General features: G+C 38.2%; 1 long non-coding RNA gene across 1 annotated transcript in view; it reads right to left on the bottom strand.

Annotated features, from left to right (window-relative positions):
* LOC135280989 (uncharacterized) overlaps positions 1-24,437 on the bottom strand; it is a 96,289-nt gene that overhangs the window by 3,136 nt on the left and 68,716 nt on the right. Inside the window, exons 2-7 of the long non-coding RNA XR_010347787.1 lie at positions 17,933-18,144; positions 13,748-14,351; positions 7,892-8,005; positions 7,092-7,161; positions 6,321-6,470; positions 5,615-5,863 (exon numbers count right to left, since the gene is read on the bottom strand). This is a non-coding gene — a long non-coding RNA (uncharacterized LOC135280989). The remainder of the gene's footprint in view (positions 1-5,614; positions 5,864-6,320; positions 6,471-7,091; positions 7,162-7,891; positions 8,006-13,747; positions 14,352-17,932; positions 18,145-24,437) is intronic.

Below are 24,437 nucleotides of genomic sequence, written 5' to 3'. Positions count from 1 at the left end.
AGAAAGGACAACAAATAGACTTTATTTTTCTTATTTCTGGGGTTCTTCTCTGTTCTGATTTTATAAGCCACCATATGTGCCTATGTCTAAGCATAAGGATATCCTCTCAATCCCTTGCACATGACCATGCAAGGGGTTTTTTTACATAGATCATTATTTTACTCTTCATACTGGAATTTCTTGAGCCACATAGAGCCAATCAGTTCTCTCTTTTATGCCTGTAAGGAAAGAATCTAATATTTTAATGTATACAAACTTCCCTGGACAATCTGGATTACTCTAGAGCAGAGCTAGGAAAGCCAACATTGAAAAATTGGAATGGTCACAGAGATTGATCCTGGTGGAAGTCTCAAGTCCCACTGAAGATGGAAACAGCACTGAACTGTCAACTCTGTATGCCCCTTTTTCATTTTCAGGCTTTATTTTATTATCAAAACCCCTTGGTTAGTCTACAAGACAATACTCCATAATATACTGAATTCATTTTTCTCTGACATTATGTACCTTAGTAATTTCTCCACTGCAGTTCAAGTAAATTTAATGTTCAGGTAAAATGGTTATTTTTCTCTTGACACTAACACTGAATATTTCCTTCTATAAGGAGACATTCCAAGTAACTGTTTTAATTCCCCAAAATGTGTGGAAACTTGTATGTACAAATATAAATTTATAAGCATATGCCCATATATATGCCTCACTGAAATGTCAGTGTCAGGCATATCCTTAATTCAGCTTTGTTTAAGCAAATTTAGAATCAGAATCACAAATGAATAAAATTAAAATAATATTTCTCCCATATCTATTTTAGTGTTGTGGTTGTAGAGAATAAAACAAAACACTGGTTTTGGAGTACAGCAATGAACTGTGAATTCATTAAAAGTTCAGCAGTCTAATCTTTTATTATCTTATACAAAATATCCCCTGAACTGATCTTCTGTACACTTAAAATACCCCATTTAACTGAATCCGTTTTTTAAACTATTTTAATATTTTCCCAGATCAGCACAGTTCAGCTATGTAAAACAGCAAGATACACCACCATATTTATTTTGACTGAGGCCCTTCAGGATGTTTTTATGCCAAAATCTAGCACCATATTGCTTGGTGCAGAAAACCCAAAAAATTAAGTAAAGCTGTAGAAAAATGAAAGGTTTAGTCCAAAACCTTTCCTCCATATAAGTATTGTAATTTTTTTTTATTTTTGTAGACCAAAAGATATTTCAAATTTTACTGACAAATTTCCAGTGTCTCTTTTCAAACCTTTCAGTTCCATCAAAACCAAAGAAACAACAATATTGCCAGAAGACACTATTTACTAGGAACCCTGGGCTACCCTTTGGAAAATATGACTTGAGCAAGATGTCCTTTCAGATAGCACCGTGCTCTGTTTCTGGTTCCATCAGGTCTTTGCATATTTTAAATTATTTTCAGAAATATGCTTATGCCTTTTTTTTTTTTTTTTTTGAGATCTGATTTTCTTATCTGAACTCTTTTAACAAAGGTATTATGCTAAGTATAAAAGCTGTCCAATTTTTTCCAACCTTTTGCTTCTCTCTAAACCACAGTCATTTTGTTAGACATTGAAAATGTCTTGATTTAGTTGTCTTGCTATTTTGGGCCTGTCCTGCCCCCTGCAGTGGTAATAAGGATGGGGCTTCCTGCTGGGTCCTGAAGAATACCATTTCACGGCCGCCACATAGCTGGCGGCTTTTATTTATGGAGCCAAGAAAATGAATGGGTATTAGTGTCCAAACATTTCAACATGCTCCTGTGGCCATGCACAAAAGGGACTGATTTGCAGCAAATTTCCACTTATTTTCCAAAAGTATTTACCTTGCAGAAGCTTGGCTGATCGCTATAATGGCATAGCAGAGGGGAAAAATGACCATTTCAGAACCCAATTTTTATATATGTTTCTGAACCTTAAAAGTGCTATACTTCTTCTGAATAAAGATAATACTCTTGGCTACTAGGCTTTTATGGATATGTGGCTAATGCCAGCCCTTTTTTCCTGTGTGTCTTTACAGCAGATGAAATAGGCATTACCTGAAAGCAAGAAGCTTACCCTGCAATGGGGACTGTGTGGGTGAAAGCTCTTGTGAAAAACAAAACTTCTTTTGAGCCCTGCAGTTGGCAGCATGGCACCTCCAGGAGGGGTTTCCAACACCTTCACTTGTACCTGCCTGCCAGGGACAGCACAGGGTGCATTTGATACTTCTCCTAAACTACTCCAGGGAATTTTGGCAAGGAATTTCAACTGGTGCTTCACTAGGTAACCACACGATCCCTGCACCATGATGCTATCCCGAAAAAATGCAGATCTTGACCAGGATAATACACCAGCAAAACCTGGTGAGAGCTACACCTACCCTCTAAATCACTGCAATGTGATAACCACATGAGGCTGTTAAGATACACTTGCTGAAAGTTCTGTCCAGACACTGAAAAGTTCAGGAATGCAAATCAAAATCTTGTGCTCGTGTCTTCTTAAGCAGTTCCAGACCAGCTTTGTGGCAGCAAACTTTTAGGGCAGTCAGCATGTGGGTGTTAGATGACAGAAAGGCTTAGTTAGATAGAATGGAAACTATTCTTAGTTCTGCAGGTGTTTGCAGGTACCCAATTTCAGGTGCAATTCCATGTATACACACTCACAGGTGGAGACTGTATGCTTGAAGGCCCCCACAATAATATTTGTAGGAAAACCACAACAAAAAGAAAAACTGGATTGCTTGTACTATAACATCATTTCTTGGAAGTTCCCAGCAGGTAAGTTGTGAAGTCTGGATAATAGAATCACACCACTACAGTAGCTGCTATACAAGTTTATGCAGGTCACCAGATATTGCAGCCTGCAACCCCTCAGTGTAAGTTTCAAAAGAAACAATACAGGAAAGAAAGACTTGACAATGACAATATCTTTGCAGTATTTTTTTCCATTGTATATTTTTTATTGAACTATTATTTGAAATACAAACTGTATTACTGCTGTGTGTGGTTGCCTCACCTGCATTAAAATGCAAAACCATCATAACTTATTTTTTAATTGATTAGTTGTGTGTTATCTGTATTTTTTGCTTTTTATCCTGTAAAGTCATCTGGCAATTTATAAATTAAATATATTTATATTTATATTATTTAATATATTAATTAAATTATATTAACACCCCTGCTTTAGCTCCTGGTCTTTGAGGTACCTCTTTTTCTTCTAAAATCAGTTTACATAAATGACATAATTAAAACAAGAGTTCTATTTCACCACAGTATTCAAATACCTTGCAGAGTAAATAGACCCATAATGAAAAAAAATCTGAAATCCTGTATTACAGCAACCCATATGGAGCTGCTTCATAGTTGCAGCACTTGCTCCCTACTCCTTTGTTTCCTATTCAGATTGATTCTAGTCAGACTCCCTTCTCCTAAATCTATTCTCATTCATGCAATCCCAAAGAAACAGCACACAACATGGGTAAATCCTCTGCAAGGAACAACTCTACCTCCTCCTGTTATCCCACCTTCAACTGCTGGTATCAGTTTCACTATATATATGAAAAGAGATGGAGGAATGAAGTGGTGGAATAGAGAGCAGGTAAAGAATCTCATCTGTTTCAACATCTTTCAAACTATTCATGAGGCACACCAAGAGAAAGAGCAATGGGTAGGTGAGAGATGCTCTTTCCTTTTTTTGCTCCCTAGAGTTTTATGAGATTTTGCTGCTCTTCACATTGCACAGCAGAATGCACCATGCACCAGAGGAGCGTAGGAAGGAATAAATAAAAGGTGCAGCTGGAGGAATATCTACGAGTCTCCAGGAAAGGAAAAATCCTTTCTGTGCGCCCCAGCTTCTCCCTCTGGACATCAGCCATCATAACGTTCACATCAGCGTGTTGTGAGGGCTTGCTGTGAATTCTGCAGGCATTGGGTAATTTTTAAATTTCCACTCTGTTTCTGATGAAACTGCACATCTGTATGATACTTATTGAAAACCTTAGAACACCCTCACAGCTAATGTAACAATTTAATTTTCCGAAGCAATCAAGGCCAATCAAATACCAGACATAAGTGACCTGTTTTATAACAAACTGTAATTTTAAACATTTTAGAAATAAGAATATGCCATTAGTCTCCCTACCTTGCAACAATGCAATTAAGACCATGAATTGGTGAATTATTGTATTTTATCCTGGTTAAGAATAAGCTGTCCTGAACATTCTCATATGAAGTAGTGTATATCAAAACCTATTCTTTCCACTAAGCCTCAATTTCATTCTGTTGCAAAGCAGCAGGAAAACTTTAAAAAAAAGTAATATCCCGGGTTTTTTTCTTTTTATCTTAGTGTATCTTGGTTCATCAATGACTGAGGAAGTCTACCAAATCCTGGTTGAGGTCCTTTCTTCAATCATTAGAAGTGACTCATCATCCACCCCCCCACAATTCCCCAATTATTATAAAGGTTTCATCTTGTCAGGATAGAAAAAAATAAGGAAAAAAAAGGGGAGGTGGAGAAAGAAAAAGAAAAAAAAAAATTGCCTTTTTTTTTTTTTTTTCCTCAGGATAAGAATTACCTTTATCAAACAATGGCTTTGCATGTTATGGCATTAATTTTGCAGTAAATTATAGTGCAGGTAGGTGGAATTGTTCACACTGCTTGACCAAAGTGTCTGACCCAGCCAGACCTCTGATTGATGGATAGTTTTTCATTTTCTTCTACGAGTTCTATCAGACAGAATCGAAAAACTGGGTGAAAAAGATCCTGTTTCATGTAATAGTATTTTGTTATATATCATTAGCACTTAATTCTGTCACCAGTGCCATGTCTGTGTTAACCAGGCCTTTCAACTTAATCCCTTCACACCTCAGTGTGACATACAAGGATGTTGGGAGGTTATGCAGGGAGAAAATTAGAAGGGCCAAAGCCCAGTGTGAACTTAATCTGCCTACTGCTGTAAAAGACAATAAAAAATGTTTCTATAAATACACTGGCAACAAGAGGAGAGCTAACAAGAATCCCTATCCTTCAGTGGAGGCAGGGGAAAAACAAAGCGACAAAAGATGAGGAGAAGACTCAGGTACTGTTCTCTAGGTAAACAATTTCTCAAGCTGGAGGACAGGGAGCAAAATTAAGCCCCCATAACCCAAGGAGAAATTATCAGTGACCTCTCAGCTACACCTCTTAGACACACAGGTCAGGGTGGGATTCACCCAAGGCCATTGAGGGAGCTGCTGCAAGTGGTCACTGAGCCACCCTCCATCATCTCCCAGCAGTCCTGGCTCACTGGGGAGCTCCCAGCTGACATGAAGATGTAGTGGACTTGGCAGTGTTGCATCAACACTTGGACTTGATGCTCTTAAAGGTCTTTTCCAAACTAAGCAGTTCTGTGATTCATCTTGGACAATCAATTCGCTGAAACTCCTGGTGCCAATCGGTGCAACAGTTCAGAGACCTCTGCTACATTGTGACTTGGCTCAGCCCCTACAAATTTAATTTTGTCTCTCACAAAATTAAAAATGTGATTAGAGCATGATTGGACATACCTGGGGTCTAAGTTTCTTAGGTATCAGTGCCACTGTATTCTCAACTGACCGAGTATGAACCCATGAAACTTTGGCTGCTCACCTGAGTAACAACTGCATATCAAAGTTCACGTGGCTGTTACTCCAGTACTGTCATCCAAGATCCCTTCTTTAATTCAGACACATCCACCTGTTGTATTACACCTCTTTATGGCTGAAGAGAAGTTCAGGCTTGTTCAGGATCTCTTTTCACCATGGCCTTCCACATCTTGGTGCACTTCATGTCTCTATGTTGTTTCTTCTGTTCAGGCCACAACTCAGTCTTAAGTCCAAGCTTGCCTTATAAGCACAACTATTAAGGAAAAGGTGTACACAGATTGTTTTACAAACTGGGCAATCATGAGAATGAAGCTCACTTTAATGCTAGTAGGTCTCATGGTAAGGGTTTAACGGTCACTTAGATGAAACCTTGGTCCTTTTGTACATGTTTTTATGGGTTGAATTTAAGTCAGGATAGATGAAGGGTAAACTATTCAATGAGGTTACTTTGTTTTGCAGCTGCAGTTTTATTATTGCCAATCTTACTACTTGAAAGGGGAGAATGAGGCAGTAACTAATAAAATAAAAAGAGCACACAGCTCTGGCAGAAGGAATTTCAGTGGGTGGCAAAGCTGATCAAACGATAGTGAATAGATTTGTGAAAATTTAAATGTTCTATGTCAAAGGACTCAAAAGTTACCAATTTTTCATCTTTGTCAACATTTCCACGACTTAATCAGAACCACAAAGTACCTGTAAAAAATACTTACATTCTGCAGAAAATTTGTATTTCTTTATTGTAGTTTTACACATGCATAGTACATGATTTTTTCACACATTTAAACTACCAGATCATGCTTGCAGGGTGGTAATACTTCTTCAGATTCTCATCAGTGCATGGCGTATCCTCTCATATTAATCTGTCAAATCATCCCAGAGACACTTCTTATTGAAATCTCTATAATCTCAAAATTGTTCCCTCAAGAAACAAACTAACAACATTGTTTTCTTTAGTAGAAGTTTAGTTATTCTCAAAACCAGTCAGAGTTCATGGAAGAGGCAATGATCAGTTCAAATTACCTATTTACAGGATATAATTTGGGCCCTAATATATGAGCTTTTATTTTTATATTTCGTGCTACAACAGCATTTAACGACCGTTTTTTTCCCCCATTTGAGGACTATTGTTATGGTGTCTCCGTGTTTGTCCCTTTCTGACACACTGCAATATGTATCATTTGGATGACAAGTTGTTTGAGACATAAACTGAATATTCCTTAACTAAGCAATGATGTATTTAATAAAAACACAAGATTGGTAGCAGGCAAAATCTGGTGTCATATTTTTTCACCCTTCTCTCTATGGAAGTGTCTACTTAATTTTGAAGATCCTTCTTTCTGACTTTTAACCTGAGTGTAACTTCCTATTGGGTTGGGTTTTGCTTTGTTCTTGGGTTGGTTTTGTAGTTAATGGTTCTTTTAACACCTGGCATCTGCCATGAATCTTTAGTCTGAAGCAAAGATACATTGCAAGTGCCTTACCTCAGCCACACTGAATGTATATCCAGAGACATTCCATTGGTTCCATTGGCATCTGTCCATATGTGCACAACTGTAAATGACGTGAAAAAAAAATCTGGCCTCTGATATGAAAAAGGCTATTTATGCACTTTCACAAAGGACAAAAGTCTTATAACTTTGGGTCTACACAGAAATGAGACACAAATATGTTAGTGAAAAGCCCCAAGTTTTCTAAATGTAGATGAGCACAGATTAAGAAAGCAGTAATTAATTTCCTTTGACCTCAAGCTGAAATTCCTTTCTAAAGCTGTCATAAAGAGAAAGAGGCCAGAGAGAAGAAGTGAAACTGTGTAACAATGCAATTAAACCCTTGTAATGAGGTCAGCCATTGGACTTGTTGCAACTGATATCATTATAGCAATGAGGAGGCATTATACGATGGCCTGATTTTTTACAGGATTCATTTTTTTCTTTAACTCTTTAACAGTCAGATATGTATTCTATAGCATTATAAAATAATTGTTGTTAATGACCAGAAGAATAGACACAAGCCCTATTGTCTTACTGTTTCTTAAGTTCATGTTATGGATGCATGGAAAAACTCCATGGCAGTGGAACATGGGACGATTTGATGGGAGAAAACCTTCCACTCAAACTCTGTGTTGTATTTGCCATTGGAGCTTCTTCCCAGAAAGAAACTCCACACCCTTCTACAATCAGAGAAACTTCCAGCAATCTGCTGACAGCTGGTGAAGGGGAATATTTGACTCATGTGGGAGTTGTGGTGCTCAAGGAAACATGAGCAGACCTGCAGGACTGACCTGAATCTGAAAGAATCTCAAGTAGTCTCGATCTCACTTGAAACTTGTTGATTCATTGCGGTTCTGGGAAAAGAATCTGCTCCACTGGAAGGGTATTCATTGGTTTCATGTGTTCTGCAAACATATGTTTCGATTGGTTAGGCATTAAAAAGAAACAAAAACTTGGGAAACTCAGATATGGGCACAGATTAAAGGAGATTTAGATAGGGTACATTTTATGTAATGCTTCATTAAATAAACAATCATTTTTCAAGTGGAAATCTAAGGTATTTTCTCTTTTTTGATGGAATGTCTTAAGTACTGGGTATGCAAATGACAACTACCTCTGTTACTACCTCTGTGACTCACCTGGATGCACTGCCACTGAACTGAACTGTGTCACCTTTTTCCTAATACTATTCATAGATCAAGTATTCAGAGATCAGCAATTAAGAATACTATTAGTGATAATATTAATGATAATAAATAAGAAGCTGTGGTTGTTCCTCCAGCCTGTGCCTATGAGTGAATCCTTACTAGGGTTTGTAAGATAGAGGTATTTAGGTTTAAGAAATCATTTGTAATTATGAATCCAAAGTGGCCACAGGTCTGAAAAGATGGAAATACCTGCAGGATAAAGAGAGAAAAAATTAATGAGGAAAAATGGTAGTTTACTGGGACCTTAAATATTCATACCACAGTTAGTCCTTAAAAACAACGGAGAAAACCTGAAACTTATAATGCCACAGAGCTTGATGAAGAGTCAATTTATTGACTTCAATGGGCCAAGAAGATTTCAGACTTGAGCTGGCTTTCCTGAGGCTTCAGCTCCTCTGCTCCTCTGCCAATACCCACATGAAGGAAATTCAAACTGAAACGCAGTATTTCTTCCTCGTACCCCTCTCCATTCCTAAAATTGTGCATCTTAAATCAACTTGAACAAAGTTTCAAGAACCTTTACCTTTTCTGAATAAGTTCACTATCCCCTGTGTGCATATTATACTTGTAAAAGAACTATTAGAAGATGGCTTACTAGTTGGAAATAAAGAATAGGCACCATTTTCTTGCACTCAGAGCACTGAGTCACCAGTTCAGATCCCTTTCCTTTCACTGGTGCACTGAGTGATTATGTGCCTCAGTTTCCCCTCAATAAGTATGATACTACTGACCTCTGCAGAGAGCTGTAAGCTTTGTGTGAACCTCTGTATCAAGTGTGAAGCCATAGCATTATTAACGATATTTTATACAGGGGCAGCTGAGTGATGTCCTATAAATTGTCATTTCTCTCCAAATGGATCACAATATAATATTTCCCCCAGAAATACATTTATTATTTAACACTTTTCTGTGAAAGGTTTCTTTTACATTGCAAATGCTCAGAGTTCTTTCATAGGTCTTAGACTATTGACCCTTTACCTTAAAACATGCTATTAATGCTTAACGCTGTTATTAGTATTCAGGGAAGTAATGATTGGTACTAAAATGGAAATGTGCAGTAAAAACACCTTCTATTTTGTAAAATAATTATGTAGCCTAATAATTATTTCATACGATTCTTTTTGATTGATAGGGAAAGGGCACCAAGAAGTTTGGAATCATGATTCCTTAAGGTCTACATTCAAATTGCAGCCACCAACACCATTGTTTCCGACACTTACATTCTCCAAGAACGGCAATAGGATGATCCCTGGTTCTGTTTGGATGAGGGTTACATCAGATAAGGGATACTTAATTAGCTTTTTTTTTGTTTGAATGGCAAGGAATTATAATTCTATAAAGGGCAGCTCCACGTTCTTGCAATTTCCAAGTAAGTCACTGGTACCCCGGAGGTCAAACATAGTTCAAGTCTGCAGTGAAGTGAGACTACCTCCTTCCACTCTGCTGTCATCCCACCTGACCCTAACCTGGTAAAAGCATCCCTAGTGATGCCAAAGAGGCCTTTCCTTTCTCTGTCTACCAGCTACACTGGTCTTTCACATTTAAGGCTGCCAGATAAATGTCAAACCGCAATGTTCTTGTGATGTTTAATGGGAACCAGACTGAGAGTGCTTGAACTTGTTTCACTTTAGAGAAGTTTTTGTCACTTTGACTTAGGTGGAAAAACAAGTTTTAGATCAATAATGTCCATAAATGAAGCACTGGGTTTTCTTAGCTGATTTGCTGCTTGCTTAAAAAAAAAAAAAAAAAGAAATTTAAAAATCTACCTGGGTGCTTGTGCCTGTGTATAGTACAGAAATAGCTGCAAGACTACAGTTCCATGTTTTAGAGTTGGTTAGTTCTAGCTCTATTCTTTTTTTTTTTTGAGTGCATAATATTAGCAACTTTTATAGTTGCTTTTCTCACAGATTTTCAGATTCAAACAGCTATAGTTGGGTGTCTGTTTGCACGTATAACTATTTTAAATTTGGGCCTGTTTCGTTGCCAATTTTTCCTTCAAATGTTGTATCAAAATTTCAAATAAAATATTAAAGCCGTGCTTACTACTGGTGCTACTACTGCAATGGATTGGAAACAAAATGAAAAATACGGCTGTAAATAAGGATTATACATGTACACAGATAAATTAATCATTTGTAAATAATCTTAAACAAATGTTAACATGAATTTGAAAGTATTGAGAATTCTTTCCTGTCATAATGCTGACATAGACGAGGACTTTTGAGCTTCTTCTCCTCTACATTTACCAGCAGAGATTCCTAACAGAGCAGCCAACATCTAGCAACCATAAGATTCCTGCCCATCACTCAGCTAACCGGGGAGCTGTTCAGATATTAAAGTGATAACTGCCACAATAAAACATCAAGGCCTTTTTAAGAGTTGTTAGAGGAAGAAAGGAGACTCTCCTGCCAATTCCACTGCAGCTTCTCAGCCATGAGTGCTCTGGGTGGAGCACAACTGCTCTCCTGGATCCCTATTTCAGCTCTTACACGACTACTGAAAGACATCAGCAGTGCCAATAAAAGCAGTAAAACACCAGCAGGATCAGCAGTAGGAGCAACAGCTGGCCAGATACAAGAAAGGAAATAAAATGTACCATCTGAGGGTAATCAAGGGATTAGTTATGATTCATGAGTCAGAACTTCTTTCTGGACAGACTCCTGCTTTGATCTAGCTACATATGGCCCTTTGCTCTGGCTCTGTGTCAAAACAGCCAAAGGAGAAACACAGGAAGTGTTAAATGGAAGCAGTAAGTGTGAGATATTCAGAGATATTTATACATTCATTGGGACAATTAGCTGGATTCAAAGTTATGTCATTTACTACATAATTAAAATTCAGATAAGTTTTTACTTTTGTAGAAAATATTACAATATTCGTAAAGAATGTCAGTCGCCTAGTGAGGACATTGCCAATGATGTTAGGAAGTGTGAAGATCAGATCCCTGATTCCCATCTAGGGATAAAGGAAATTTCAAATGCTGTATGAATATTTTGCCACATTTCTCTTAACAATATAGCAGAAAGAAATGAAGTAGTGAAAGCATCACCTTATTACAAATTTGAATTCTTCTGTTTTCACTTCTCTTAGCTCTAATCATCTTGGGGTTTAAGCCACAGCAAAGTATTTCTGTCAGCAGTTAGAAATGTCTTGCAGACCAGGAGTGAGTAAGCTTCTAGTCTTCTGTCAGAAAAGTTAAGTAAACTCTCCAAGTTTCTCAACAGTTCTCAACAGGGAATGTATTTTCAAGATCTCAAATAATTTATAGACATTCTTCTCAGAATCCTCTTAAATGTTTTTGCTGTGTTTCTCAAATAATTTATAGACATTCTTCTCAGAATCCTCTTAAATGTTTTTGCTGTGTTTTGGTATTTAAGTGACCTTACTCTTTTTCAATGTTCCTCTTCTTGTACATCCAAGAATCTCATTTAGACACAGATTTTTTTAAACCAATTTTAAATCTGATTTTTAGGGACTACTCTGATTTTTGGATTACACTGTTTTTTGGACTATACCAATTTTTTTAAGGAAGCAATTCAGCATCAAATCACTCACAAAATTTTAATTCTTTCAGAGCAATTGTTTTTACCTATTAAGAGCTGATATAAATTCTAAAATCTTTAATAACATAAGAAGTCAGTTCTGATAATATTATGTTTTTGGTTTAATCTGAAACTAGTTCACAACTTACAGTCTTTTTTCACACATTTTAACTCCTCCTCCAGGTTATGCAACAATGCAAACGTATATTCCAATAATAACAATATAGACATGGTTTCATATATGCCAAAAATATAGAGATCCTATATATAGAGGGCCATATTTAGCCTCTACTTCCATCACCCTGTGAATGTAGTGCCAGAGGGAATAATTAAGGGGCAAGACTGGTTGACCTAGACAGTGGTTGACCCGCCCGACAGGCTTTCAGACTGAATTCTCTGGTCTGCTAAAGAAGAAAGCCTCACAAAGTGTCTTTAAAGCAGCCATGGAAGACAAGAAGACGGCTCCCTAGTGACTCTGTGATGATGTAAGTCTGTCAGAGATGGCTCAGCTATTTGCCATCACAAGGCATTTCCTGCCCCCAGCATAAGAGGACAGTCATAAAGTCATATATGGAAGGCAGAGTGGGAACTGAATGTGGTGAACTTCACTACCTTAGATCCTTTGTCAGCAGAAGTAGGCTTCCCCCTTTGTAACCAGAACCATGTGAACCTGAATCTCCAGACCCCTGTGGTTTCCCACTTTGTTCTGTGGCTTTGACATACCAGGAAAATGTGGCTTAATGGTCGTCTCATCCAAACAAGAAATCCATCTCCAGCAACAACCTGTCAGAATTCTATGAAATCTGAGTTAGGCATTACCAACCTGTTTTCAAAATGGTCACCTGCTACAACCCACTCCAAGCAAGAGGAGTTCCACCAACAAAACCTGTTTGGTGTCTCATCTGTTCCTGAGTCCGTATGCTGAACCTGTGCCAAAAATACTGCACAGGGATGGCACTGGGGTTTGACCATAAGGATTGTGTGGAGATTATTTCACACTATAACTACTACAGACAAGTCATCAAACTTCAGTTTACTGATTGAAACAGTCTGAAGGGAATCTCCAAATCTACTTAGAGATGAAAAGTCCCTGTGTCAATTCATTGGTCAACTTTGGTTTATCATTAGGAAATGTAAAACAGTAAGTTTGCAGGAAAGATATTCCTTACTAGATCCAACTGAAGCCTTTCAAGATCAGATATTAAAAAGCACATAAACTCACTCCTTACAATTAACTACAAATGTCTTTTCCTCCTCTCTTCCTCAGCAACCACAGGACTTGCACTGGATGTGAATAAAATGGCATATTTTAGCCAACAATCTGACAACATTTCTGATCACAGAACTAACAGATTCAGGTTATCAATTCCTGTCATGAGTTAAGCCCAGTTATGCCCCCCCAAAAGGATTCTACAACACCTCTTTCCCAGAACATGCCATACCCTTTAGAGGCTAACTTTTTCCTGAACTCCCTAGTAATTCCCAGCGCAGGGAAGAATGTAGGACATGAAGCAGAAGTCAGTCTGATCTGAAAAAAAACCCAAAGCCAGAATTTCTACAAGCCCAGTTGCCTTGTAATGAAAATTGAGGTTTCCAAGCTTTCCACAGCAGACAATCTCCAAATGACATTCAAGAAAATGCATTAGATTTCAGGCATTAATGGTACAAAAACATTTTCCCATTCTCACCATATTTTTTATGATTTCTCTTACTGTATCCTAAGTGTTTGGAGGTTTTCTCCCAGTTCAAATGTACATGGCTTATACAGTCCAACTTTCTCTAGAGAAGGCTATCATATTTCAAAGGCACAGTTTTTTAGGCTGCTTAAAAGCCTGTTAAGGAAACTACCTGCCAAATTCTGCCTTATGACTAAAACTGAATTCCAGCGTATACTCACTCATGATCCCGGTAGAGCCAATGACACTTCTGGTCTCTGATCATCAAGTTCCAGTCCTTTGACATTGCAATTATTTTTTCCAGTAGGTTTTTTTAAAGGCCATTTTCAAATAAAGGATGAGGTTCAAAAGGAAATGTTAATGCTTTTCTTTCTTGAAAGATCAGATCAGACTGGCTGGGAAGAAGGAACTGGTGTACAGTTTTGTTCCTGTTAATTTTGTTAATAGTCTTGTTCTGCAACTTGTCTGGATGCTTTGAGACTAGTGCTGGTCTTTTCTCCTTTTTTCCCACTGACATGCTCTTGCCAGGGATATCATTATGACATTCTGTAGTAACAAGCATTCTTCTGTTCAAATTTATATCAATTAGTTTGGGACAGTAATTCAATCGGACGGCCCACTGGATTTTGAAAGACTTGCAACCATGTCAAAGTGGCGACCTTTTTCCTCCACTCTCAGCCAAAAGCCATTTTTTAACAAGGAGCTCTTGAAAAGAAATGCCACTTTGATAATTAGTTATTGATCACGGACAATGCGGTGACGAATACCATCGGATTAGCCAGACGCCAGTGGGTCGCGACACGAGGGTTTCCTTATCGCAATAATCTACGGAAAGAAATATAGAATAAAGGTCATTAAGGCTTCTGTTTTGGGAACATAACCCAGATATCTTAACTTCCGTATTAAAAATAAAAATGCCGGTTCTGGATGCACTTAGTTTTGTCATGAACACGTTAAAGAAGCTTCTGGCTAGGCAAAATTTGAGAAGTTACACTCTTTATGCAACTACATTTAAAATTGTTTTGATAAATTAACCCTGGTGTGGCCAGCAGTGTTACCTCACTAAAATACCATTATCTTTCCCACCCTAAAATGTCCATTAGAAACTATTTTGGATCTGTGCATAAAAACACCGTAACAATTATAGACTTAAAATATAATGGACTTTTCTTTCATCTAATTTAGAAAGCATTTCAGGGCCTGCCTGAAATTGCTTCATGTAAGTTATTTAATAGAGAAAAAATGGCAAAGAACAATTTTATTGCACTTAAAGAGCAGAAAGGAGGAAGGAATCCATTAGTTTTAGAGGTTCTTTCCAGAATATTAATGAAACATAGCTTTGCTGAAATGTGCAAGGATATACAACTACCTGTGCTATAATTTTGTCTGACTTGAGAGACTATTAGATTAGTACCAAAGTAATACAACTGTTTTTGAGGAATGTAGGATAATGTTAGAGTCCCATTGTAATTGAACTTTTATAATACCATAGGTAATACCCATACCTGACTGGACTATCTAGTACTTCACATTAATAAATATATTAATTATAGGTCATAATTTCAAATTCAATACAGGGCTTTACTCCTCCACAGACTTATCTAGAATAGATATAATTTCAGTGTGACAATGAGATAAAGACTCATAGAACAAAAAAAGTCCAGAACGATTGACTTAAATAATGTCACATAGGATATCAGAAATCTGCAAGTCTAAAAGTCAAACTCAGATTACTTCGTTTCTCATCATATAAAATTATTTTATTATAAACTGATAATTAATGGCATTTTAAACACTGTGACTAATCTAATGCTAGTCAACACTGCCCAAATTGAAGCGATATTAAATCCGCTTACCATTGCATAATTCTTGTCTGTTTCAGCACACAGCACTATAAAATGGACACCAAGACAAGAAGAACCTCTCAAACCTAAAAGTTTTTTTCATATAGATTTGGATTCATATTGATGGGGAAGCACAACATGCCCATTTCCGAGGTGAAAGGCATCCGTTCTTTCCAGGGAAAAAGAGCATCATTTAGGGGTTTTTTAGACTGATGAACCTATCATGAACACATCATTAATTTCTTTTCATATCCAATATTATTTTGTAAAGTTCATTATTAATTCAATGTCATTTTATTGTTGTTATTAAATTACTATTATTTTAATTTATTATAAATTAGCTTTTCAAAGAGCTTCCAGAGATTAATTTTTATCCCACAGTGTGTATGAAAACATTCTAAAACTGTGTGCAAGGTAACAATTAGAACAGTTACTCATTAGCTTCATAAAGGTAACCTGTTCTAACTTCCGTGATCTGAAGGTTATTTCAGTTTACTGCATGAAATAGTCATAAGGAGGAAACTACAATTTCTGTACTGTGTGGCCACAGCAAAGGTAACATGATACAGAAGTTAGAATTCTCTTATGGATAATTCTGCAAGCAGGATGTTTGTGACCCTTTTCTGATGTTTTCTGGTCATGGAGACTTCGGCAACATAACTCACAACGCTTGGGTTTCTGCCTGTTGTGAACTGCTATTTTATGGGTCAGATTAAGAGCATTAAAATAATAATTCTAACATTGTTCCAAGCTGCTAAGAGGGAAACCTGAAGCACTCCAACTGACAGCATGCAGATGGTTTCTGGTGCTTCCAGTCTTCTTTTACTAAGAAGGAAAGACCTCTACCTCTTTCACTAACAGTATGATACAGATGAACACATTAGTACCACTACAGTTTATGCCTAAATGTGTTCACTGCATAATATAAAAAAGATCCAAAGATCCAAGATGCACATGCAGAATCCCTTGTGAACACAGAACAAGGATAAACTATTCCAGTGCACTGGAATTCTAGGTACACTGTAATTCTTTCTCTGCTTTTTAGTATCTGGACCCTGGATAGTTCAGAAACATTTCCTTCCCTGATATGCAGACAGGGCCATTTCTATGAGGAAAGATCACAAATACATGGGACATCTCTCCTTCCTGAGCCACTGGCCACAAGGTTTGGAAATCATCTGAAAATGGTAATGTCATTAATACAGATATGATCATCATCCAGGAAAGCAGAAGATAAATCTCTTTAGCTGTGTTTATACCTTGCAATCTCACCTCTATGCTTCATAAGGCAATGGAAATACTGTCTGCCAGACACTTGTTTGTGTAGATACCATGGTGATGGGTGTGTGATAAGATACGGATTATTTTTACAACAAGGCAATAATTCTTACTTACCTATTTTTATCAGGGTGTTTGGAGGACTAATCAGTTAATGTTTGCTCAAATCTGTGAAAGGCCATATAAGTAGCAAGCATTATTAGTGGTACTTTATTATGATATTGACTTTGCCACATCAGACTGTAGTTCTTTCCCCTACTTAGGTGTAAGATTACCACGGAATGTTTATATTCCCATAATGTGTTTCCTTTTGAAGGTGAGTTGAACAGCTTATTGTTACATGTGACCCACAATATAATTTATTAACATGAGCCAGGAGACTCTAGAAATATATTCCAGGGACCTTTCCAGTTAACTTAACGCTTTTACATTCTCAGTTTGTTCTGAGCAGTGTTTGTTGACGTGCATTTCCAAAAACCTGTTTGGCCAATCCACACAGCCCTCCAGGGCCCTGTGTTTTGCTGCACCAGCAGGCATGCTGTCATTACTCTGGCACTGAAACACAGCTGACTGGAAAAGCTGCTGCTCCACCACTGAATTCACCACATTTGGAAGTGCCTTGTCCTGAGAGCAAAGGCTGGACAACTGCACAAAGTCTGCAGTCCAGATCAACACTTAAAACAAGAGCCAGCCCACCCTCCCTCTCCTCAAAAAAACCCACAAAGCCACCTGATCTGTCAAGTTTGCTCTTAGTATCCATATTCCAGGCTGACAGATATTTACTCTCCTCCCCCCAGCCCTTACATCTGGATCAATGGGGACAGGCTTTCCACCCCTCAGAAGATTCACTTACATTAAGTGGCGAGGTGGAAGCAGTGAATGAACAATAGATGGCTGTCAGGCTCGACAGCAGGGCATGGATGTATGAGCGTGGAGCTGACAGCAAGGGCCTCAGAGGGTAAACTGCTTTGCTGGAACTAATTAAACAGATGAAATTATTACATGAATATGCAGATGTTGTTTACATTTTACCATATGGTATTATTTCAGGTAATAACTCGCAGGAGGATCCCTTCCTCTCATCAAGAGGAAATGAGTTGAAAAGGAGGCTCCACGTGTCACCTTTCAGTTGCTAGGCAGACATTGATATGGCAGGCTTCTCTCTGAGTCCTGGGGAAACTCTGCTCCTTGTAGCTATGTGACACCAGAGAGGATTTGCATTCCTCAGACTATGTCATGTTGGAAGAGATTCTCTTTTATTAAGCATAAGTGCAAAATTTTTACCTTTATGCAAAGAAGGCAAGCACTTTTCCAAATGTTGATTCCCAATGTGTGCTTTAGTGCTGAGATACTGCCAATCCATAGTCCAGAGCTAAGAACTGACAGGTCTGTCCCAATCTGTGGAGGCTGGAAGGACATTTCTGCACTGGGTGACATGGCTGTGCTGGTCAGTATTTACTGCTCTGCCAGACTGAAGAGTGGATACAGAGGTGTTCCTGTTCAGAAAGTTTACATTTATTACACTGAAAGGGCTGTTCTTTGGAATTACAGAGACACAGGACTACCAATGGTACAAAAATTTACTAATTGTATTATTTAGGATGGGTAGTCAGCTAGAATCCGACACAACAAATCTGCTGTACAACCCATGCAAAGATAAATGCTGAGAACAAGCAACACTGAGAACCTTTAGAGAAAGTGTTAACTGTGGAAGCAGGACAGTGAGGGACCAGAGGCAACCATGGGCTGCTTTGGGAGCTGCTTGTTACTAGGTACATTAGGGAGGAGAACTGCAGAAATGTAGCCATGCTCGCACTGTCTGCACCCAGTCTCTAATTAAAAATATCCATAAATCTTGAACAAATAAATACAATTGTCAAACAAGTATAATAACCCTACTCATTAACTGATCGAAGTCTTCTACTTAAAGACAAACATGCAACTGTCCTGTCCTTTTACTGCTATTCAGAACTCCCATCCTAAACCAATTCAATATTAATGGAAGTGATAGCTCTTTTGGGCTGATTCAGCATCTCATTTCTACAATGACCATTTTTATACTCTCCAAGGGATAAATGGCACCACCTTTTTCATCATATGCACAAAATATCTTTATATTACTCTCTTTATTGCTTCTTCTAAATGTTCCTGGCTGATATGTGGGCTGACCATATTGATCTTTCCCCAAAGACTCAAGTACCAGATATGTTTCTGCAGCTCACTGATAGGGGATAATGCCAAGTTACATCACCACTGCACTGACAGATTGGTTGCACATTGCCACTGATACATTTGGCTTTCAAATATCTTTCTTAGGTACATCATTTTAATAGATCACTGGGGTCACTGGTGGCCCATATCATTTAAGATGCAAAGACATGATGTCAGTGGTGCAAAATGTGGTTTTGGTCAAACTATCATGCTGTGTTTTTGAAATTTAAAAAATGTTTCTCTTTACCACTTTTTCCCCCGTTAAAAAAAAGTAATAATAATCCAACTGAATAGCCATTATAAGTTCCTCTGGCCATTCTGAGTGCATGAAGAGAAGAAAACCACCAGGTCTCCATGACTTAGAGGTAGCTTTATAGAGAGCCAGTGCTCTAAGTTCAGAAATTATTTCTCTGACTTACTCTTCTGACATAAACATTTAGCAGTGTAACGTATATATCAAAACAAACCAGAACAGTTCACTTTATGTACATTCCCTTTGGAGAGGAGGTGAGAAAACAAACACAGAACAGATGTTAGTCATGCTTAATGTACTACTGGAGGGTACTTGGATAGTAAGGTGATGAATATGGTAAAAGAAATGAGTATTCTCTTCTGCAGCTGCTGTTCCTAACTGACAAAATAGCAATGAGAAGTGCTTCATTCCTCTGCTCATCAGTGCACCACCCAACAACAAAACACTGAAGAAAAACACTCTGGATTTTCCTCAGGAAACCAACACACACAGCAAATATTGCTACTAATTACTGACTGATAGCTGCCTTTCCATCCTCGTGGGGTATTGTCAAAAGTTAGCTTTGATCATACAAAAATCCACATTCCTCTTCAATAAAATAAATCACTTCAGCAGTTAGGAGAAGTTTCTGTAAATTCCTACAGATTATTTTGTCAAACTCTTTGTCTTTCTTGTTTTATTCATAACATGACATATTAAACTACAAGAAGAAATTTTGTTTCAGAAAACTATTAATTTTTCACCAGAAATGAGTCCTCTGGGTCACAGGGCAAGCCACAGGTTTTGCTGGGCACACAGGGGGTTCATTTATCTCATCCCTGCCCAAGACCTGCCACTGCACATATTTGTCTAACCACAACCATGTCTTTCCTGCTGCAAAGTCTCCGGATTGCAGAGCAGTTTTGATCTCTCCTTGTGAAGCTTTCTGTCTGCCCACAACATGCACTGGTCCTACTGAAAAAAAAAAAGCCTGGGAAGAAAAGCAACATTACTTGAAATAAATTCAAGAACTTCAGCATCAGGATAAGAGAAGACCTTGCTGCCAGTGATCAGAGGTGTGGACAAAGGAACAAATGAAACAAGAGAGGAGCTGAGAACGTCCTGGTGTTGGCATCCAGGGAGGTGGAGAGTGGCTGCTCACAGATCACTGAGCAGGCACTGCCTAAGGCTGTTACTGCTGAGCAGAAATCATGATACAGCTATTATTAATAACAGTATCATACTGCTCAGAGGTCTTTCAATGGTGTTAGAAGCAGCAAATGAGACATCAGATGGGGGTTAGAGAATAAGGGCCTGCTTTATGGCTCCCATCTTTTCCCATTTACCCCTGTCAGAGTCTTTGTCCGAGTCTGCATTACTTCTGAACCCAATCTGTTATATCATCTGAACACAGACTATGTAAGTAATGTGTAAATGCAAGAATAAACATATCTATCTAATACCCCTAGAATTCACCTCTCCTCTCTTCTCCCCTCACCTCCCCTCCCCTTTTTTCTTTTCCCTTTCTTTCTATTTTGTTCTATTTAGTACAACAATGGATCACTAGTTCTCACTCACTGGACTTCTTTTCCCTGCTCTCTAACATGTCTAAAACTCCCCATCTCTATCTTCTGCCTGTCACATTATTCCTTTAATGTTATTGTACTGCTCTCCCCAGCTCACTCTCTGGGTGTTGTGAACTCATGTGGACACAACTGTGCTTTCTTCATGTTTGGAAAGTATCCAGCACATTAGTGTTACTGAAAAAACAAAAAGTAGGTAAACTTTGTTTTCATTTCTCCTTACTCATCTTTTGTTCTTCTTCCAAGAAACCAACTCCACTTGGCAGGCACCACTCGTGTAAGATAAGTTACTAACACTGTAAGACATACAATTAAAAGTAGCATGTTCATCAAACACACATAATTCATCATGCAGATTGAGCTGAACTGTGGCTCCTTACCTCCACTAGAAAGTCCCAGTGAGCAAAGGGCAGGAGAACATTCATTCATTTTCCTCATACCAGATTCTGTTCCAGAGTTTCATACTTTTATACTTTGCCACCTGAGGTTTAAACTTTCTCTAGTGCATGCAAAATGAAATAAATCAAGCCATAGCAAAGATCTGACCCAAAGTCTACTGGATGAAGGCCCAAACCTCAGAGATTAAATAATTCAGAATACTTTTCATTCAAAATAAAGGAATATAAAGGAATTTATGTATGTTCCTGACATAGAAAAGCCACAATTGTGTAACATTTCTCTTGTCCTGATTTGTGCTAAAGAGGAAAACCAATTCCAGATCCAGAGCTGTGTTGATTTTAATACAGTATTTCACTTTAATGGAAGCAAGATATCAACCTGTTAATGTGGGACTGCAGGTCATGAGTCCCTTAAACTGACACCATCCACACCCTACTCCTTACCAGCATTTTTCAAAAACCTTCAAAGAGAAACTCTAACTCTTTAATGGAATGAAAGAAGTGATGGAGATATTATCATCTTTGTTAAGTTTCTATTCCAGTACAGTCACATACACAAAAACCCCCATACTTCTGGAAGCATTTTACATAGTGACTAATGCAAAATATTTCAGCTGTGTCAGCATCCATCCGATTCCAGATTACATTTTGGCATTTCAGACAAAAGACATCCTGGCAAAAAATTAACTGAGGAACGGGTAATATGATTATGACAATTTATATTTGTAACAGTTGTGAATGGCAGCATCAGTGCTTGCTAATCCTTTGATAAATTCTTGTTACCTTTCAGTTCTCAACTGCATCCATGCAAGTACAAAGCATATTGGAGGCAGATGCTGCAGCAGATGAATGTGCTTGCCAAGTAATGCTTTGTTTGTTGCTTTTTTTTTTTCCATCTAGGTATTCTTAACTGTCATGTTACATGCACCAAATACTTTTTACTTCTGGCACACTTCATGCACTGTTCTGGGACATGAATAATACAGCTGGTGTTTTTTACCCTTCACTCTTCTCCCTATTCTCTTTTACACATCTTCATATAAGGCCTCATCTTGCAGCCTTTACTTAAATGAGAAAAACCATTTACTCCAGTGGCACTAACCAAAGTAAAAACAAATAGCAAAAAGCTTGAATGAACTGCACAGTAATTAATATTTTAGTCAATCCAATAATAATCCTTTTTTCTCTCCTCGTTTCTTAACCTTGAAACATCACAATGGAATATAATAAAGCAGAAGAAAAACTGATTTTAGGACAACCAAGTTTAAAATTGTGTTTCTCTTACAACAGCTCACATGAACAGGAGCACCCCATCTGCGCTATACTTTTAGATCTTATAGGCAAGACTGGGGAAAAAAAACCTGGAAATCTTTCCTTAATTTGGAAAAAAAATGTCCACAAAGATACAACTTATTAACAAAATTGCACCTTTTACAACTTTTTAACAAAAGTCATATCTTTTTACAGTTTTACACTGTCTCCCATCATTGAAAAATCAGAATATATTTTTACCTAAATTTCACAGGATGGGGTTTGCTGGTGTCTTTGGTATTCACCTGTTCTGCACCACAAATGCCTGCAGAGATTTGAGTGTGGGTGTTTTGGAATTCACTCACTGCTATTGTTGTTATCTTCTGAAATTAAAGAGGGGTTGGTTGGCTGCATAGTGAGCACAGAAAGGGCATCAACCTCATGGATTACTTTGCAGAATGTGTCTGGTTTTGAAGGGGAGTGTACACACATGCATGCAGGTATGTCTAAAAGAGCACCCATAGATACAAACCATATTGTCACAGAAAAAGGCTGGAAAGGTTTGGGAGCGCAAAAGAAATATCTTTCCCCTCTAAACTGCTTTATTACTGGCATTCCCTCCCTCTTGGGCATGTGTTCAGCTGAGACTAGGCCAAATTGGCAGTCATTTCCAAAGCGCTTGGCAGGCCTGTGATCCCTGGGAGTTTTCAGCTGACATCTCTCTCCCCACCAGTCTCTGCAAGGGTCACTGGGAGACCTGACTCCCAGGCCCGGGCTTGCTCTGGCTGTGTCATGAGTCAGGACCAATATAAATTAAAACCTTAAAGCCATACTGTGAAGGCATTCTTCACCCCCTGAGGTATTTTTTTTTTCTGTGTGACAGATTGCTTTTCTACTAGTTTCCTATTTTTTCATTCTTGGATAATACAGTAGCAAGTATGCGCCTTTGAGCTGAAGAAAAGGGGAATATCTGGTAAAGAGAGGGTTAAACTTCCACCAAATTTTTAATATTTTTGGTAGATTTGTTGATGCTCAACAAGCAGGAGTGAAATAATAATAATACTAGCGGCTGCTTATCACTTACAAACAATAGTCCAATGACAATGTTCACACTGACGGAAAAAATGGGAGTAGAAATTAATAGTGACAGTCCTGCAGGAAACAAGGGAGAAATTGGATACCAAGTTATAAAATACAGACTAATCCAATAGGCACATGCTGCTGTTATTATATTAATATTGTTAAAAATATCAAAGCACTTTAAAAATGGAATTGAACTGTAGGTAGATAGACAGTATTATTTCCACATTTTTTTAAATAGAAATTTTCACTCCTTGTTTGGCTTGGAGGCATGGATGTAATTTGTTGCTCAAAAACCAGTAGCTGAATGCTGTGAAAAATAAGACTCGGGATTAAAGCCTCCCATCCGAAGGACAGAATCAGGCTACACTGTGAGCTTTCTGTTATTAACAAAACCATCTGAGTCACTGCAGATATGAATTTCACTGATATTGTTCAAAAGTGGGGTGGGCTGTGTTTATTTAGTTAGTTAGATGAACAGGGAAAGATTGTTTTTCCTCCATGCAAAAACAAACAGCAAGAAACCCAACCAAACTCACATAAATAAAGAAGTAAACATGAACCTTGACACATCTCACCTGCTGATGAACCTAATCCCATAGCTCAGGCTCAGATAGGTAAAATCCCTCTTTTAAAAAAACAAAATCACAGGGCTTCATTACAGAGATAAAGTGCATAACATGGGCTGTACATCCTGGAGGAAATGACCACAGCATTGGCATCAGGAACTCGGGGTGGTGCTGCAGCTGCTGCACTTTCCTGCTGCGCCCATTCTGCACCTTGCACGGCAGGGCTGACTCCTGATGCACACACCAGAGCCTGAGTAACAGTGATGCCTCACAGAAGCGCAACTTCAGCTGGAATGGGGGGATTAGGGAATCTATGGGGCTTCAGATAGTGCCTTGAAAGGCATGGGGCTGCCTGGGATGATGCGAGGGAATCCTACAAGAGGAGAACCAGGTGGAGGATGAGCGTTGCCTTGGCAGCTCTCCCTGTTAGAGGTGCAGAAAGGAGCCATGAGAAGCAGCATTGCT

The sequence above is a fragment of the Passer domesticus genome, chromosome 14 (genome assembly GCF_036417665.1).
Source record: "Passer domesticus isolate bPasDom1 chromosome 14, bPasDom1.hap1, whole genome shotgun sequence".
Taxonomy (NCBI): domain Eukaryota; kingdom Metazoa; phylum Chordata; class Aves; order Passeriformes; family Passeridae; genus Passer; species Passer domesticus.
This window is presented reverse-complemented; position numbering and strand designations above follow the sequence as displayed.